Raw genomic sequence first — 17151 nt, 5'->3', positions numbered from 1 at the left:
CGAGGCCTTCCCGGGCGGGCAGGCTTCTTCCGTCTTGGCTGAGCCTGAAGAAGGCTGCCCTGCACAGGGTGGGGGATTGTCCCGGAAAGAAAAGATCCTGTGAGCTGTGACTAACCCTTCGGCCAGTAACTAATGAGAGCTGGGGCCAGGCCAGAGGGCCCCCAGCCTCCTGGTCAATCGCTCCTCTGTGCCCCTCACGTGGGCAGCCCCTTGCCTGCCTGCAAATGTGACCAGCCAGAGGCTGGCGGGAGGGGGCGCCCCACCCCCTCCGCAGATCCCCTGGTCTGTCGGGTTAAACATTTGGAGTCACCGAGTGCCTAGTGAAGACTCGCTTCCTTAGAGGGGTCTAATAGTCTTGTAGCTGCAAAGAGATCCTGTTCTGGGAGGGAGGGAATCAGGGAGGGAGGAGTGGAGGAAAGAAGGGAAGGAGAGCGTGCCTGCAATTACCTGGGTCATCTCCAACCAGTGTCGGAAATAGCAAGCCAAGAGCCTCGTCAGGGCAGCTTCATCTGTCCTTCCTCCCTTCTCTCTCTCTCCTCTCTGTCTCTGTCTGTCTCTCTCTCCTCTCCTCTTCTCTGTCTCTGTCTTTCTCTCTCTCTGTGTCATCTCTGTCTCCTTTTCCTCTCTCTCCCTCCCCCCCCCCCCCCCCCCCCTCCTTTCCCCCCCCCACACCCCCCACACAACACATTCCCAAGCCCATATGCTGCTACTATCCATTCCTCTCCTGTGGAGTCCCACAAGCCCAGAGGACACCACTGCCCATCAGGACCAGCCCACCCTGGCCTCCCTGATGGAAGACAAAAGCTTCCCTCAGCACATACTCTTCTCCATCAGGGGACCGTCTGTCCATGACACCTCAGGCCTCAGCTCTCCAAAAAGGAGAAAAGCATGTCAGACTATGGGAGAAGGTGATGGAGCAGTTAAAAATAATTTCATACCATCCTAGAATACTAAAGTACTGGGGATGAGAGGGCCAGGAAACTAAGTCCCAGAAACGTGGAATGATGCGGCAGCAGAACTAGAACCCAAGGTCTGTGTGGAACACCAAACCAGGGCACCCTACACAGCCTCCATTTAGAGATGTCTCCCTGTCCTCCCACCCAGCCCTCTCCAGAGACCCCAGAATCACACCAAAGGTAGCTCCGGCTCCCCTGGAGCAGCTAGATCATGGACCCAACAGGAAGCTTGAAGAACAGGTTTCAGAAGGAGGTGGAGATGATGTCTCTACTTACCTGCCTACTGCAGGTGTCTTAGACAAGGCCCATGTTCATCTCAGACCAGCCAGAGGCCCCCTCAGAAACTCCCAGAGTCTGGCCCAAAGCAAAGGCTAATGGAGCTTCACCCTTGTTTAAGATCTTCCCAACCCATTAATAGGCCTCAGGTGGAGCCCATTAAGGAATGCTTGCTTAGGGCAAACTTGCTTTCAGGAAGACTTTCACACCTTTTGTTAATTTCTAATTAGGTACTGAGTTATGAGGGTTGTGATGCCCTCTGGCTCTAAAAACAGTATATATACTCTGGGGTTTGCATTTTGCTTTAGGGCTTACTCATTGGAAGAGTATTCTTATGATTTGACCAGATGAGACTTTGGGTAGCTGTTAAGGAGCCCCCTGCCCCAGAAAAACTCAGATGTTGGTACTTGTCTCTCTGGTAACTATGTATGTATTGCCTTGGTCAGACAGTTGGATTTGTCTGTTGATATGTGCTAATTTCTCAGACAGAAGCCCTGTCTGTTGGTCGTTATTTCTCTGCTTGTATTTTCTCTGAAATTCAGGGTACTGACTTTTCCCCTTAACTAATGAATGTAATTAAAAAGGATTGTTGACCCCCTTGAACAGCTAGCTTTCCTAGTAAACCTGTGCTAGTAGCCATCCTGGGTATGCCAGACTCAATGGCCAGTTCTAGGAGCAGGTCATCTAAAGGCTTCAGGAGGTTTTCCATATCTTCTTAGCTCTACAATTGACAGCTATGAGCTGGGCAGCTCAGGGTAGGGCACCATGATTAAAGATCCCACTTCCTTCTGGACCCTCTGGAAGGCCTCATAATGGGAGAGTGTCCTGGCAAGTCTGTTTCCTTGACTGGGCCTATCCATGAACAGTTAGCCTGACTCAGATCCCTGCTAATGGGCCCAGGGACAACCTGCCAGTCATACCACAATACTCTCTAAAGTGATCAGTTCTGAACTGGACTTCTGGGATGGTTTTATGGGGACCTAGGGGAGAGGGGAGTTGAAAGGCATTGCTTTGAGAATTCAATAGCTTGTGGTTCCTTCTCCATCTTGGCACCATGAGACAGGCCAGGGCTGAGCGTTTCCAGGTATGTGCTTCCTCCTGGGACTCTGACAGACAGCGGCTGCTATTGCTGCTGCTGGGGTCACTGCTGTATCAGACAGAGGGAAGCAGGACCGAAAGACCATCCAAGAACTGAGTGAGGCCTGGGGAGACCCTCCCTCTTTGTCTTCCTCCTCTGCTACTGCCCCCTTCTCCAGGTAGACTTCTCTCTTTCCCACAGGGGGAAGACGCTGGTTCAGGTCCTCATCTCCCCTTCCCTCCCCTTTGCTCACACTTCTGTTCATATGCTTTGTTACCCTTTAAATAAAAGAAAACCTGGCTATTAGCCCCCAGTCTTCCTTGTGTGATGAATGCTGCTAGCTCAGGTGCAGATTTGGGGGAAAGGCAGAGGTGAAGGAGAAACATCCTCACTTCAGCCTGAGGCACAGAGGGTGGAGAGGGGGGAGGCAGGCTAGTAGACAGTGATTCCCCGAAAAGTGAAAACAATGGAGACTCATCAGTAGAATATTCCAAAACCAGCACAAATTCTCATCTGCAGGACAGTTTTTATAAAGGGAAAAGAAATAACAAGAATGTAAGTTGATCCCTAGACCAAGTAGAGATAAGCCCCTGAGGCAAGTGACCCAAGCTCCAGGACCAGTGGGAGGGGGTCAGGTTCACAAAGTATGCCTTACACCAGGCTCAGTTTGGATTCTTGACTCCAAGAACCTTCCTGTTACCTCTGGCTTAGTCAAACACTACAGCAAGGCTCACTTCTTTCATTTCCCTTGTCCTTACCCAAGGGAGGCACGGTTCATGCAAACCCACCTCCCATGCCCAAATAGATATAAATTATGAGAATCCATCCTGTTACCTCCTCTGTGTCATGTTTTTGTATTCGTCCCTTTTTTGTATTTTGTATAGTTTTATATTAATTAAACCTAACATTGCTTCCATTGCTGTTTGAGTGTGTGTTGTGTATGGCCATTTAATGCATATTAGTTAGAGAGTTCCCTGTGCATCCATATCAGCTTCTTTGTTGAGACCCATTTTCCCTCAACATTAGACATTTTCCTCCTTGTCTTCAGAATTTCATTTGTGAGAGCTTCTCACCCCATCCCAGGTAATTTCTAAAGATTTTTAGTTCATGGGATCCTCCCTATTCTCCCTTATAACTCTGTGGAATTTGATCTTCCCAAATCCAGTGCACATCAGAAGCCCTACACAACAGATTTAGAAAGGAGGAGCCGCCCCACACACACTAGGGTTGCCCTCACTTCTGGCCTCACCTCTCTCCACTGGCAAGAAGCAGATCCAGAATAGAATTTCTCCCAGTTGGTTGCTTTGTCTTTTGAAGGATATGGCTATCAATGAAGCGAGTCAAGGAATTTGGGGCACTCTGGTTTGGGGCAGAGAAAGGCTTCCAATAGATAACTGGAGTCTCCCTCTACTACTTCACAAAGCCTCTGTGCTTCACTGGGGATGGGGTTCCCAAATGCCTCCTCTGTTTCCTCACACGCTCCAGGTCATCTATATTGTATTCTGGTAGCAAAAGTTATTTCTGTTTCTCCCTTCATGGACCCTCACCCAAATTCAACCTACCTCACTTTTCCTCTCTAGTTAATTGTTATCTTCATATAAATACATCTCCCTGATGTAACAGAAGCTTAACAACTGACTGGCATTCTGGGATTTCAGTTCAGAGGGATGCAGACCATCTCAACCCTGAAAGCACTTTGGGGCAATTGAGATCATTAAGCAGGAAGATGTACTTGAGGTCATACACAGGAGTTCTTAAGAGAGCTGGACCTGGAGTCAAATCTGAGCTAAGACTTTCCTAGCTGTGTGACCTAGGACAGGTCCCTTAATTTAACACTTGCCTACATTTCCTCAACTGTAAAAAGGGGGCTAATAATAACCCTCCACCAATAATAACTCCCAATAATTATAAGCCTTACCAGGGCTATCTTGAGGATCAAATAAAATGACATTTGTAAAGGACTTAACACAAAGCTTGGTACACAACAGGTGCTTAGTAAATGCTTACTCCTTTTCTCCTCATTTCCTTTGAAAGGAACATACACCAACAGCAAGAGAATGTAAGGGGTGGCTAGGTGGTGCAGTGAATAGAGCACCGGCCCTGGAGTCAGGAGGACTTGGGTTCAAGTCCAGCCTCAGACACTTAACACACACAAAAACAACTAGCCGTGTAACCTTGGGCAAGTCGCTTAACCCCAATTGCCCTCCAAAAAAAAAAAGAGAATGTAAGGAAGGGGCAGCAGCAGGGGATGAGCCAAGATGGAAAGACTCTTGAGTGCAGTGACCGCAACCAAAAGGAGCAAAGGAAAAGGGAAATGGGTGGTGGCAGAGAAGGGGGAGACCAAGGGGAGCCAGAGGGCCCTACAGATGTCTCACAAGTTGGGCTTCAAGCTGAAGCTGTTCTGCAAGGACTGAGAGGGTCCCCCAAAAGAAGAGTCTGTTCTTTTCCTACGTGCCCTCGCCATGTCCCTCCAGCTACAGGCACCATAACACTGTGCTCCCTTCTCTAATGGAGTATTTTCCATTTCCTGATCTCTGCCTCAAACATAAAGAAAGTAGGGGCTGGCCAGAGATCAAAATCAAATTAAATTAGGGTAGAGAGCCAAACTTCTACCAGAACATTAGCAATTTTCTTAACTTGGGGCCCCAAACTATTGGGATTGTGCTAATGACTTTTTTTCTAAGATAAACTCCATAAAACAGTCATCTCTATCACGAATTTTCCATCTTTCCTTATCTGCTGGCTCATTTCCTGCTTCTTATAAATGTGCCTATGTCTCCTCCAACCTAAAACACCCTCATTTGACCCATCCATTCCACTATTGTCCTATTGCTCATCTTCTCTTTGTGTCTGAACTCCTTGAAGGGTCTCTTCTCTTACTCCTTTCTCTCCCCTTCTACTTCAGCTTCTGCCCTCATCATTCCAACGAAACTCCACTCTCCTAAGTTACCAAGGACCTTGGTGCTCCAATCCAGCGGCCTTTTCCCAATGCTCCTTCTTCATGACCTCTCCGAAGCCTTGGACACTCTCCTCATGGACAGTCTTTTCTTTCTTGGTGTTCAGGTCACCCCTTGCTCCTGGTTCTTCTACCTGCTGACTCCTCAGTCTTCTTTGCTGGATCCTTCTCCAGGTCATGCTCATTTACCATAGGGAACCGTCAGGGCTCTGTCCTCTTTTCCCTCTATACTACTTTGCTTGGTGATGCCATCAGCTCCCATGGATTTAAATACCATCTCTAGTCTGATGATTCTCAAATCTATCTATGTCAATCTCTCTGTTGACCTCCAAACTCACATCTCCAATTACCTTTCACATACTCCAAACTGGATGTCCAGTAAACATCTTTGGCTAAGCATGAACAAAACAGAATTCAATAACTTGCCTCCTAAACCCTTCCCCCAACAGCTTCCCAATTGGGAAAAGGGTACCATTATGGAAGAGGGCAACAATCTCCTCCCAGACCCTCAGGCTCCCAACCTAGGAGTCATCCTGGATTTCTCACGCTCTCATACATCCCATATCCAATATGGTGCCAAGGTCTATTGATTCCACCTTTGCAGAGGTGCACAGATGCTGCTCTCCTCTGACCCTGCCCCAACACTGGGCAAGCTCCTATCACTTCACAGGTGCACTACAGCAATAGCTGCTGGGGGTCTGCCTGGCTCAAGTCTCTCCCTCCTCCATCCTACATTCAACTGCTGAAGTGATTTTCCTGAAGTCTGCATCTGACTGCATCACCCCTCACTCAATGAACTCCTGTGTCTCCCTGCACCTCTAGTATCAAATACAAAATGGTCTGTTGGGCATTCAAAGCCACTCATAGCCTAGTTTCTTCCTACCTTTCAGGCTCCCTATACCTTACTTCCCAACACACACTCCCTGGTCCAGTGGCCTTCCATGTGTTCCACAACAACAAGATGCCCCATCTCTTGGTTCTAGGCATCCTCTCTGGTAGCAGCTGGGTGGCCCAGTGGAGAGAGCACCAGGCCCAGAGTCAGGAAGACCTGACTTCAAATTTTACCTCACACACTTACTAGCTGTGTGACCCTGGGCAAGTCACTTAACCCTGTTTGCCTCATTTTCCTTATCTGTAAAATGAGCTAGAGAAGGAAATGGCAAAGTGCTCCTGTATCCTCACCAAGGACACCCCCAAATGTGGTCACAGAGTCAGGCACAACTGACCAACAAAAAATTTCTCTGGCCACCCTCCATGCCTGGAATATTCTCCCTTCTCAACTTCTCCTTCAGAACTCCCTTTAAGTCCCAACTATGATCCCATGTTTTACAGGAAGTCTTCCCCAGACCAAAAGTGAGCTAGCTGCACTAACAAGGTGTGTCTACTTAGATCTCCAGCTTCTGATTTGAAAAAGGAAAGACCAAGGGATGAAATCAGCACACGGTGGCCTATGAGGCTGCCCACTGCTGCTCAGGCTTAGGAGAGCTGATGGCCAAGTGCTCAGCCTGAGCATTTACGCCTCAGAAATTAGCCAACACTATAAATTGGAGCCTTATTTTGTCTCACTAATTGTCCAGACTTAAGAAAATGTTGATATTTCAAATTCAGCTTTCAAGTGTGTTGTATAGACTTTTTCTGGAGCACCAGTGATTAACCATTTCCTAGAACACCACCCTTCCCAAAGGGTAGAAGGAACAGAAAGGGCTGACCCACTGGGTCCCCTAGGCTGCGCTACCAGCCAGCCTCATGTCTTGGATTTCTTTGGAATAAACATGTGCTGTTCCACAGACACAGAACAGGTGTGAAGCCCATCCAGAAAGGCTCAGGAATGCCCATTGGGTAGACAACTACATTTCACTGGCACCTCCAGTCATCTTGCTTAGGAGTCCTGCCTTGTTCATTTATTTAAAGAGAAACAATACCGGGGCGGCCAGGTGGTGCAGTGAGTAAGAGCGCCAGCCCCAGCGTCAGGAGACCCGGGATCGGTTCCGGCCTCAGATTCTAGGCACCCACACAAAAATAACTGGCCGTGTAACCTTGAGCAAGTTACTTAACCCTGATTGCTTGAAAAAAAGAGAGACAATACCATGGGAGTTATGACTCTGTCCTTGCTTAGATGTGAATCTCAGACTGGCACCTGCTAGCTGCACGACCCTGGCACAGCTACTCAGCCCCTCAGAGCTGACTTCATCCTCAGTAAAATGAGCCATTTTGGATCTAGAGGCAGGAGACTTGAAAAATCATTCCAGACTTTGAACATGTCACCACAGACTTTGGCTTGTTCTCTTGCTTCTCACCTCCTGGAAAATTACACTTTGTTTTGCTGACTCAGGAAGCCTGAGTTGAGAATGACAATGCCATGATTCCTTGTCTATTCTCCTTTATATGGACTGGGCAGATCCACAGAGAGGATCCTACTAAGCTAACCCCTGACCTGACATAGCCTGACCCACCTTGGCTGGCCATCTTGCCTTGGCAGAGCCTAGCGCTGAATGGATTGCATCACTTTCTTTCCTGGATCAAATCTAAGCTCATGACCTGTGCATGGGGGTGCAGTAGAGAGAAAGAGAGGAGTCCCTATCCAGTCTCTATCTGCCATGATCCACATTGAAATGAGGGAAGTTTTGTTGATGCAGCCTGGACCAAAACAAACTCAGAAGGCTTGGACGGTAAAGTAAGAACTGAAGCCCAGAATGTGCTCAGGGACCATACCTCTGACCTAAGGCAGCCTTTCCAATGTGTCCTTCCTTGGGGCACAGATGCTGCCCCTTCCCCTGGGACCAATGACCCCCCAAAATGCTCCTTGGTTTTATATGAACTGAGACTTTAAGATTGCCAGGATATGTCTGGAGGAGCCGACACACAACCTCTGTGGATGAATGAATCAAATACAGAAGGAGCAGGACAGACATGAGGTAATATCTGCTTGTGCAAAACCAAGCCTTGTTGTCTGTTTAATTTACGTGGATCCAAATAATGGAATCAAACAGAGGCCTGGCCCAAGTTCCCCAGCCATGGCCAGAGCCTTTGTTCTCTGTGGTGCTGGATGGCAGGGGTGGGGCAGGAGGAGAAGGGGCCCAAGTCTGGGAATCAGGGCCGAGGCTGTGTGACCTTGGGCACTTCTCTTTCCTTCTCTGAGAGCTGCTCTCTTCAACTCCAAAGGTGCCTTAGACTCTAATATTCAATCTCTCTCCTCTGTCTCTCTCTGTCTCTCTCTCTCTGTCTCTTTCTCTCTGTCTCTGTCTGTCTGTCTCTCTCTATCTCTCTGTCTCTCTCTACTCTCTGTCTCTGTCTCTCTCTCTTCTCTCTCTGTCTCTGTCTCTGGTCTCTCTCTCTCTTCCCTTCTCCTTCCCTCTCTTTCTCTGTCTCTTTCTCTCTGTATCTATCTCTCTCCCCTATCTCTGTCTCTATCTGCCTTTCTCTGACTCTCCCTTCCTCCCTCTCCACCCCTCCCCTTGACCAGGGGAAATGAAAGACTGTACCACTAAAGGGGCTCTCCAAAAATCCCTGAGTGTGACTTTCTTATGGCCAAATTCTTGAGTCTCCATATGGTATCTATGGCAAGACCAGAGAAGTTGGGTCTCAGTGCTGGGCACAGTGCCAGCTCCCCTTCAACACTTTGTGGGCATCTCCCAGCTTGGATGCAAAGTACATTCATCAGCTGTTGAACTGGGAGAGTTCTTAGAAAGAAGTCCCCCAGTCAAATCCCCTCCTCCTCTGAGGGGAAAATCATGGAGAAAAGCCACAATACAGTCTACTGTGTGGAGGGACCCTGAGGCTGCACAGCGTATCAGGTCAGCCCCTTGGTCCGGGATTGCCCAGTTCTCAGAACCTCCATTCATGATGTGAGCAAGGAGGGAGGGAGGAGACTTTGGAGTGTTTTCTGACTGAATTCTCCACTTCAACTGTCTACCCAAGTCAGCTTGACCAAAGTGAGGTGTTCAAGTCAACTGGAGGAAGCCGATCCAACCGAAATTTCTTAGGCACCTAGTTTGTGCCAGACCCTGAGAGGAAAGAAGAATCAATCCCACGTCCAGGGAGCTGACATTCTCTTGGAGGAAAACAACATGCAGACACATGTGCTGTACACAGGATAACTAAACTATGAAAAAAGAGAGTGCTCCCAAACTTGGGGGAATCAGGGAAGGCCGCCTGCAGGCAGTGGCCTGTGGAGAATCTAGGGACTGTAGGAGAGAGAGAGGAGAAGAGAATGAGTCCATCCCATCCCAAAGGGACAGCGTGTACAAAGGCAAAGGCAAGAGATGGAATATCCAGTCTGGTGGCTGGATTGTGCGCTGTGTCCAGGGAGCCCAGAGAGATGGGCTGAGATCGGACTGGAAGGGGAGACAGTGTTCTGTCCTAGAGACAGCAGGGAGCCATGGACATTTCCTAAGCAGGGTGGGACATCCAGCATCTCTCTGTACAATAGATGGGGAGGAGAGGAACCAGTTATGTCCCAGGCCAAAGGTGGCAAGAGCCTGAACTAGGGAGAGAGAAGGGGACTGAGAAGAAATGTTATGGAGTTAGAGTCAATGAGAGCCAGCACCTGTCTGGAAGGGGGATGACTGTGGTTGGGACCTGAGTGACTGGAAGGTTGGTGGTGCCTGCTGGTCTTTGGAGCTGTCCAACAGGTGGTTGATGATTTAAAGAGCTTGAGGTTAGGTATATAGAGACCCAGGTGAGCTGGGTGGTGCAGTGGATAGAGCACCAGGTCTGGAGTCAGGAAGATCTGAGTTCAAATCTGGCCTCAGACACCTACCAGCTCTGTCACCCTGGGCAAGTCACTTCACCCTGTTTGCCTCAGTTTCATCTATAACATAAGCTGGAGAAGGAAATGGCAAACTGCTCTAGTATCTATTCAACAACAACAATGTGCTAGGCACTGTGCAGAAAGTGTCTCTGCCCTCAGGGGGCTTATCTTCTAAAGGGGGAATACAGCACATGAACCAAAGGCAAAAACGGAGAATGTCCCAGAAGTCCTGCAGAGATCTCAGCACAGCCTGGGGAGAGGTGAAGGTACCTTTGGCCTGTGCCTCCTTGAATGGGAAGTTCTGGGAAGGGACGGCTCAGAGGGAGAAGGTCTGTCCATTGGGAGAAGCAGCCCAGCCTGGCAGAGAGGGGTCTGTAGAAATGAGCCAGGAGCACCCTAACCCTACCAACCTTAGAGAGGCAAAGCACAGTCCTGTGGAGGCTGAGATAACAAGGGATTGGGGCTGGGCTCAGAGCCCTTCATCTGAGGTGTGGTCACCATGGCAGGAGGTCTGCTGTTCTTGCTCTGGCCCTGGACCTGGTACTGGTCCCTCAGCAGGGAGCCAGTGGGGTCCCCAGCTCTGTCATGGTGATCAGAGGAAAGTAGGACACAACTCCAAGTCAATTTGGGGAGAGGGGAAGGGAAGAAGAGGTCAGAAGGAGACTATTAACTCATCAGAAACTAAACTGGGCCAGGGCCAGGGTCTCTTCCATGGCAAGGGCATCAGTGATGACAGTGACTGTTCCCCCCTTGGAACATCCTGCTTTCTCTTTCAGGTCTGTCCTGGGAGAGAGGAAAGGGCTTAACCCATAGTCCTGTGCCAGGGCCATGCCCTCCTGCCATCACCTTCCATTTCTCTGGGTCACCATGCCATACTGAGGCCAGCAGGATGCCAGTGGGGAAGGCCAATGAGAAATCCTATCTGGGCCAAGTCTTCCCTGCTACTCAATGCCTGAATCCAACTCACTGATGAGCATGTTTAATGGCACGAGGCCAAGCCCAGGTCCCTAAGCACTATGGTGACTCCTCTTGGGGTGTAGTCATTCCACCCACTCTGAAGGCATCTCACCCTGTCGTCATTTGGTCCAGTTTCTAGATAAATGCCATCAATGAGTCTGTCACATGCATTGCTGAAATCTATGCACCTGACCTTGGTGGCTCCCCCACCTCCACCCCCAATCTGCCAGGGTGGTGGCCTGTGTCAGAAAAGGAGACCAGGCAGGACCCGGCCTGCTCCTGCAGAGGCTGTGCCAGCTCTCTTGGTACAACCAAGGAAGTCACAGCCCCCACATCCAGCGGTGCTCCCTGCTCCAGGGAGAGAAGCTTCACACACAGGCAATGCCAGTGACAATGATGATGGCGACTGAGACGACACGACAGTGACAGTGACGGCAGCTTGTGTTTTTCTCTGCATTTCACAAAGTGCTCCGCGGCCTCCCTCTCGCTTGCGCTCACCACAAGCTTGAATGATCAGATGCGCTAACATCTGTAAAAGTGCTGGTGCCTGATGCAGTCTGGCTGCAGAAATGCTTATCCCCTTCCTTTCCCTGTTGTAGGTTTTGCAAACATTATCATTCCCATTTATAGATTAGAAAATTAAGGTCCCTGGAGGTGAGTGATGGGACCCAAGGTCCCAACCAGCTGGCCAGTGCAGAATCAGGACATAAGCCCAGATCTTCAACCCAAGATTTGGTTCAGTTCAAACTGTGAGACATTCATGATCTGCATAGTTAGAGAACAGGACGGGCCAAGCCTCAGAAAAATCCCAAATCACTGGGGTCACGGAGAAGTGTCCCAGGTACCATCAGAGGCCCTGGATCCCAATTCTGCCTGCGATTTAATGCTCTGACCCTAATCAGGGTCCTCCTAGAACTTCCCAACTGAGAAGCGACGGGAGCTTCAGGACTGCTGGCCTTGGGGCCATTGGCTCTGAGACTGACAACCCATGTGACTCCTCCCTGTACAGATGAAGGGGCTGGGCCAGATGGCCTCTCAAGGACCCCACCTGACCCTACTTTCTGCTCAGCATCCCCTGTCCCATCCCATCCCGTCTCCCCTTCTTAGGATCAAGTTCATCAAACATTCAATCTGAAACATTTTGTTTGAACTGGAACATGTTTGTGCTTGTGTGTGTGTGTGTGTGATCTATACACATTTATACATACACATGTATCTCAAGTGCCCCAGTCCCACAGGTTTCAGTAAACATCAGTGTAACTAACCACACAATTCACCAGCATTGTTATAAACAGTGAATCCTTGGGGTGGCTGGGTGGTGCAGTGAGTAAAGCGCCCGCCCTGGAGTCAGGAGGATCCCAGTTCGGTTCGGGCCTCAGACACTTAACACCCACACAAAAAAGCTAGCCGTGTAACCTTGGGCAAGTTACTTAACCCCAATGGCCCTCCAAAAAGGCAAAAGAATAATGAATAATAAAATAAAAATAAACAGTGAATCCGGTCTGGTCCGCCACAGTCGTACACCCCATACCTTGACCCCAACATAATGATGCCATTTTGGTCTTCCTCAGGAATGAAGGACCACCACCACCCAGCACAGACCTATCTCAGTATTTCCACAATCTATCACAGGGAACAAGATCATGGAGATCTGCCATTCAGTGCCATCACATAATCTCTCAAGAGAAAAGTTCTCTGGTCCTTCCTCTTGTATCTCACACATGGCTTCCTCTGCATGGACAGCTATACTGTCTTCTGTCAGGCACCTCCCAGATCGCAGATACCCTGTGACTCCCCAAGATCCCATTCTCTCTTAAAGACACAATAGCAAGTTCCATGGGAACATGGCAAAGTCTTCAAGAGCTAGCTTATCCAGACAGAGAATGTCAGCAACCCTGTTTCTGCCTCAGATATCCAGACCTGGCACTGGCCTTGACTGGTCAGGAACAGGGAACACCATGTTGGCTGCTCTGTCTCCAGCCTGCCACAGGTCAGCATTCCTGCAAACGCTAGCTTCTTCAGAACATTCCCACTAGAGGATGGCATGTCCCACAAGCACCCTTCCCACTGGGGTCTTCTCCACACGTGGCTGTTATTAAACACCAGTCATACAGAGATGGCCTCATCCTCCCCAAACTCCCTGCAGATGGATAAGTACCCCCATTTTAAAGATGAGTTTACTGAGACCCAGAAAGGAAAAGTGGTTTGCTCAGAGGCCACGTGGATGGATGCCATCCCATACCACGTTTCCTTGATTCTCCATACCTGATTGAGGGCTCCCTCTGCCCTGGTCAAGCACAACTACAGGCCTCAGTCCTACCCTTGGGCCTCTCCACCCCTCCCTCTTTCAATTCCCCTGCCTGGGAAGCTTGGCTAACTTCTCTCCCAGCGCATAATTTCCCTGGCAACCCCTTCCTGGGGCAAGGATTTGTGAAGATGAGAGCAGAAACTCAGAGACTGGATTGTTTCTCCCCTTGGGGCCCTCTACTGCCAGACCTTCAAGTTCATGCCTTTGCAATGAGGCCATGTAGCAAGAGAGATTGACTCAGGGAAGTCAAGGAAAGGTGCTTGTGGAAGGAAGTCTGCCCTTCCCATACTCTGTAGCCTACATTCCCTGACTCCCCAACCTCTTCAGACCCAAGGAGTTCACTGAGGAGCCCCTCCATGCTTGACAAGTGGTGACTAAGCTGTAGGTTCTGACAACAGCAATGACTTCTTCTATGACCTTCACGGCAGCTGTAGGAAGCAAGGAGAGAAAGCAGGGATGCCCCCCTACCCCAGCCAATGCAGATGAGGCAATAAAGCCCACAATGCTGCTTGAAGCAAAGGGAGGCAGGAAAGGGAGGGGAGAGCGGCAAAAAAGCCTCTGCTGATTGGATGCCCTGGAGTAACTTCCTCCCTCTCTGAGATGTCCATAAGTCTGATGGGAAGCCTTGGGAGATTGGGGTTTACCCTCTCTGTAAGGCTGGAAGCAGAGGCCAAGTGGGTCACAGATGTGGGGGGAGTCGTACTGGGCAGCCTCCGAGGCCCCTTCAAGACCTGGGATCCTCCTGTAAGCAGCAGGGGCCTGGCAGACAAATCCCAGACTCTGCAACCTCCAGCCCACAGGCCTTTGTCCACACTGCACCTGCTGCCCCACCTGCCTGAACCCTTCAGCCCCACCTGCCTCAACCAGACAGCCAGGCAGTTGAGGGGAAGGAGGCTGACCTTTGGTGAGGAGAATCCCTCTGAGCAATATCAGGCAGGGGTGTCTCCTCCAAGGGCCTACTTGCTTAGAGAAGAGCTGAGGGTACTTTGGGGAAGTTGTCATGCTAGGTCTCCAGGAATGTCTGTATGTTTATTTTCTCAGGGTTGGGAGGAGGGGTAAGACAGGGTCCCCTGAGGTTGAACAGGGAGAGACAGAGAATGGAGTCAGGAAGCTTTCACTCTGCCACCCCTCCCCCAATTTCTCATAGACCTTGGCCTACAATTCAAGGATTCTTCAGGACCCAGAGAACTGAAAATCTACCTGTAGCCACCTGGAGGGATGAGTGGGAAGGGCAGATCTCCTCTCACCAGGGTCCCCCTGAGGTCCAAAGAGCGCCTGACTGTAACTGGGGAGTGGAACCAAGATCGGCCAATGCCAGGGCAGGCTGGGAATAGTCCTCCAGTCCTGAGAGTAAGCAGGGGCCCCTCCCCAGTTGCCCTGCAATGTGAGCAATATTTACAGTGTGTGGGGCTACAGGGAGAACGGCCACCTCACAAACTTACCCTAGGCTGGAACATTTTGTCTATTCTGGGGTAAGAGACTGAGAGGGGACAAGAGGGGTCAGAAAAGAAGCCTGTTCTTCATCTTTCCCCTTTCAAAGCCTGAAAATTAGAGTGGTGAGGTTGAATCCCAGTTTCCCTGGCCACAGAGTACCAGCTTTGAAGGGGGAGAAAGTTCCAGCACAAAAGAGGGGCAGAGGGCCATGCCTGGGAGGGGGAGCACAGACTCCCTGAGGTTACCACTGGACAGTCTCCATCCAGGGTGGATGAGGCCCCTGGCTTAGGCTCAGAGCCATACCACCTCCATAGCCAACTAGGCAATGCTAGGGATTTAGCAGGCCTGTTCCAAGTGCTTCCTCTGACCAGCTGCTCTGCACAGGGCCATCCACACCCTCCAGGAATGTCTCGAGGCAGTGGGTGCTGAGGGCTCTTCCCATATCCCTCTGGGAGCCTGAGGGACCCTCAATCACACTCAGCTTTGTAGACAGCTCCCCACAGGGAGGGGCAGGGGTGGTCTCAGCCTCCACATATCCTCAAGCAGAGTGGAGACACTTTCAGATTGATGATGTGAAGGGCTGAGGGCCAATGCCTGGGCTAGACAGACTCTGGTGCAGAGAAGGGCTGGCCTGGTTGTGCTCTCCACCTCCACATTGGGAAAGATGCTGAGAATGAGCCTAGGTCTGGCTTTCTGTCTTTGGCTGTTTCAGAGCTCTGAGCCCTGAGAGAGTGACCACAAAAGCGGTCATGACAGATCTGCACACCAACCTGGGGAATCTCGGAGGCTGGGAGACCCACAACAACCAGTGATTCCTTGGAGAAGACAGGGAGAGGAGAGATGGGGAAGAGCAAGGCCATTCTTTCCAAGCCCAGGAGAGTGAGCCTCAGGCAGGCAGGCACCTGTGGCATTCCCACACAAGAGTCTATCTTCCAAGCAGCCTGGGCTTTGGCTATTTTTTGGAAGGGGTTGATTTGGGGAGTAGTTCATAGGTAAGGGTGAAAACATCGTTTCTTCTCCCTGTCCCCCATGAGACAGAAACAGGAAGGAGAGGAAGGCAAGAGGGCATCAGAGAAGCCCAAGCTGCCAATCCTATTGGCCTTGATGTTGCCGGGGACAGCCTGGCCAGTGGGGCAGCTAATCTCGGCTTGCTGAGATTGCCCTGTTGCCTTCCCCAGCGTTTCTGCCCTGGTGACAGCTGGGCAGGAAGAGGAGACCCTGCCAGACCCTCTACACCTCTGTCCACCCGGTGTTTACCTGGGCATGTGCCCAAACCCTCAGGAGGATGGCAAGCTGCCCACAGTTCCGGGCAGGAATGCTCCCCCACACTAAGCCATCGCTGGGGCCCATTCAGCCAGTGCCAGCCAACATCTGGGAAGATGCTTAGTTTTGCCTCTGTGCGGTTCTAAACGACCTCCTCTGCGTTAGCAGCCCCTTTGCTGGAGTTTACAGAGAGACAGGAGAGAAAAATCCAGGCTGATTAGGAACCTGGGGTGGGAGGGGACCAGGCAAAGGGCTCCTGGCAGGGCGGGAGGGAAGACGCGCAGCCCTTCCACCAAAGGGGGACTGCTGCGGGAAGGCGAGGCAGGGCTCCGAGGGGGTCTCTGAGAGTGTGCTTATGCTGGTGTGTGTGAAAGCGCACCCCCAGCCATATAAATGCCTCCCTCACCCCAAATTCTGCACACACGCACATTCTTCCACGTTCCGGAGGAAGGAAGCCCCCACCCCCGCCCTCAAATCTGCTTCTAGTCCCAAGCTGGGGAGCAGGACCGCCAGCGGCAGGGGGCTGCCCAGAGTGGGGCGCGCCGTCGCATCTGGGACCCGGGGTGGGGAAGAAGACACAAAGTTATGTGTGGAAGGCTGTCTCGGCGCCCAGACCCAGAGCCTCCCCCAGAGCCTCCCCCAGCCCCTTTCCCAAGAGACCAGAAGGAGGCCCGGAGGCGGCCGCAATAGCAGCGGCGGCCCGGCTTCACTCACCTCGGAGCGCAGGTCCGGGAGCAGCCGGTCCAGGGCGATGGAGCGCGTTGCGTCAGGGCTCCAGAGGGCATCCTGGGGGGGGGGGGGGGGGGGGGGCGCCTCCGCCGCCGCCGCTGCACCTGCTGCGCCGTCTCTTGCTCTACCTCCCTCCCGACCCTCCTCCAGTCCGGTCAGCAGACTCCCGTGTCTCCTACGCCGCTGCCGCCGCCGCTGCGGGGCTCCCTGGAGCCTCCCCCTCCACTCCACAATCCGAGCCCAGCTTTGGTGGGTGCTGATCCGGCAGTCAGTCAGTCGGTGGCCCCGGCTCAGCTCGGCTCCCACAGCCCAGACCGCGTCGGTCCTGCCCTACCCTGCACAGAACAGCCCCGACCAGCCCAGCCCTGCACAGCCCGGCTGCACAAATTCTGGCTCTGATTGGGGCTCCGCCTCCCTCCTGCTCCTCCGCCTCCCCCCTCCCCC

General features: G+C 51.4%; 1 protein-coding gene across 1 annotated transcript in view; it reads right to left on the bottom strand.

Moving 5' to 3' along the window:
* Positions 1 to 17072, bottom strand: part of WSCD1 (WSC domain containing 1) — a 60034-nt gene extending 42962 nt beyond the window's left edge. Inside the window, exon 1 of the mRNA XM_069102137.1 lies at positions 16693 to 17072. The gene's annotated coding sequence lies outside the window, so the exon portion shown is untranslated. The remainder of the gene's footprint in view (positions 1 to 16692) is intronic.
* Between the last annotated feature and the right edge of the window lie 79 nt (positions 17073 to 17151).

The sequence above is a fragment of the Petaurus breviceps genome, unplaced genomic scaffold (genome assembly GCF_028583685.1).
Source record: "Petaurus breviceps papuanus isolate PSGF00001 unplaced genomic scaffold, PetGlider_PUasm1.0 527, whole genome shotgun sequence".
NCBI lineage: Eukaryota > Metazoa > Chordata > Mammalia > Diprotodontia > Petauridae > Petaurus > Petaurus breviceps.
The sequence above is the reverse complement of the archived record's forward strand: the minus strand, read 5'-3'. Positions and strand labels throughout refer to the sequence as shown.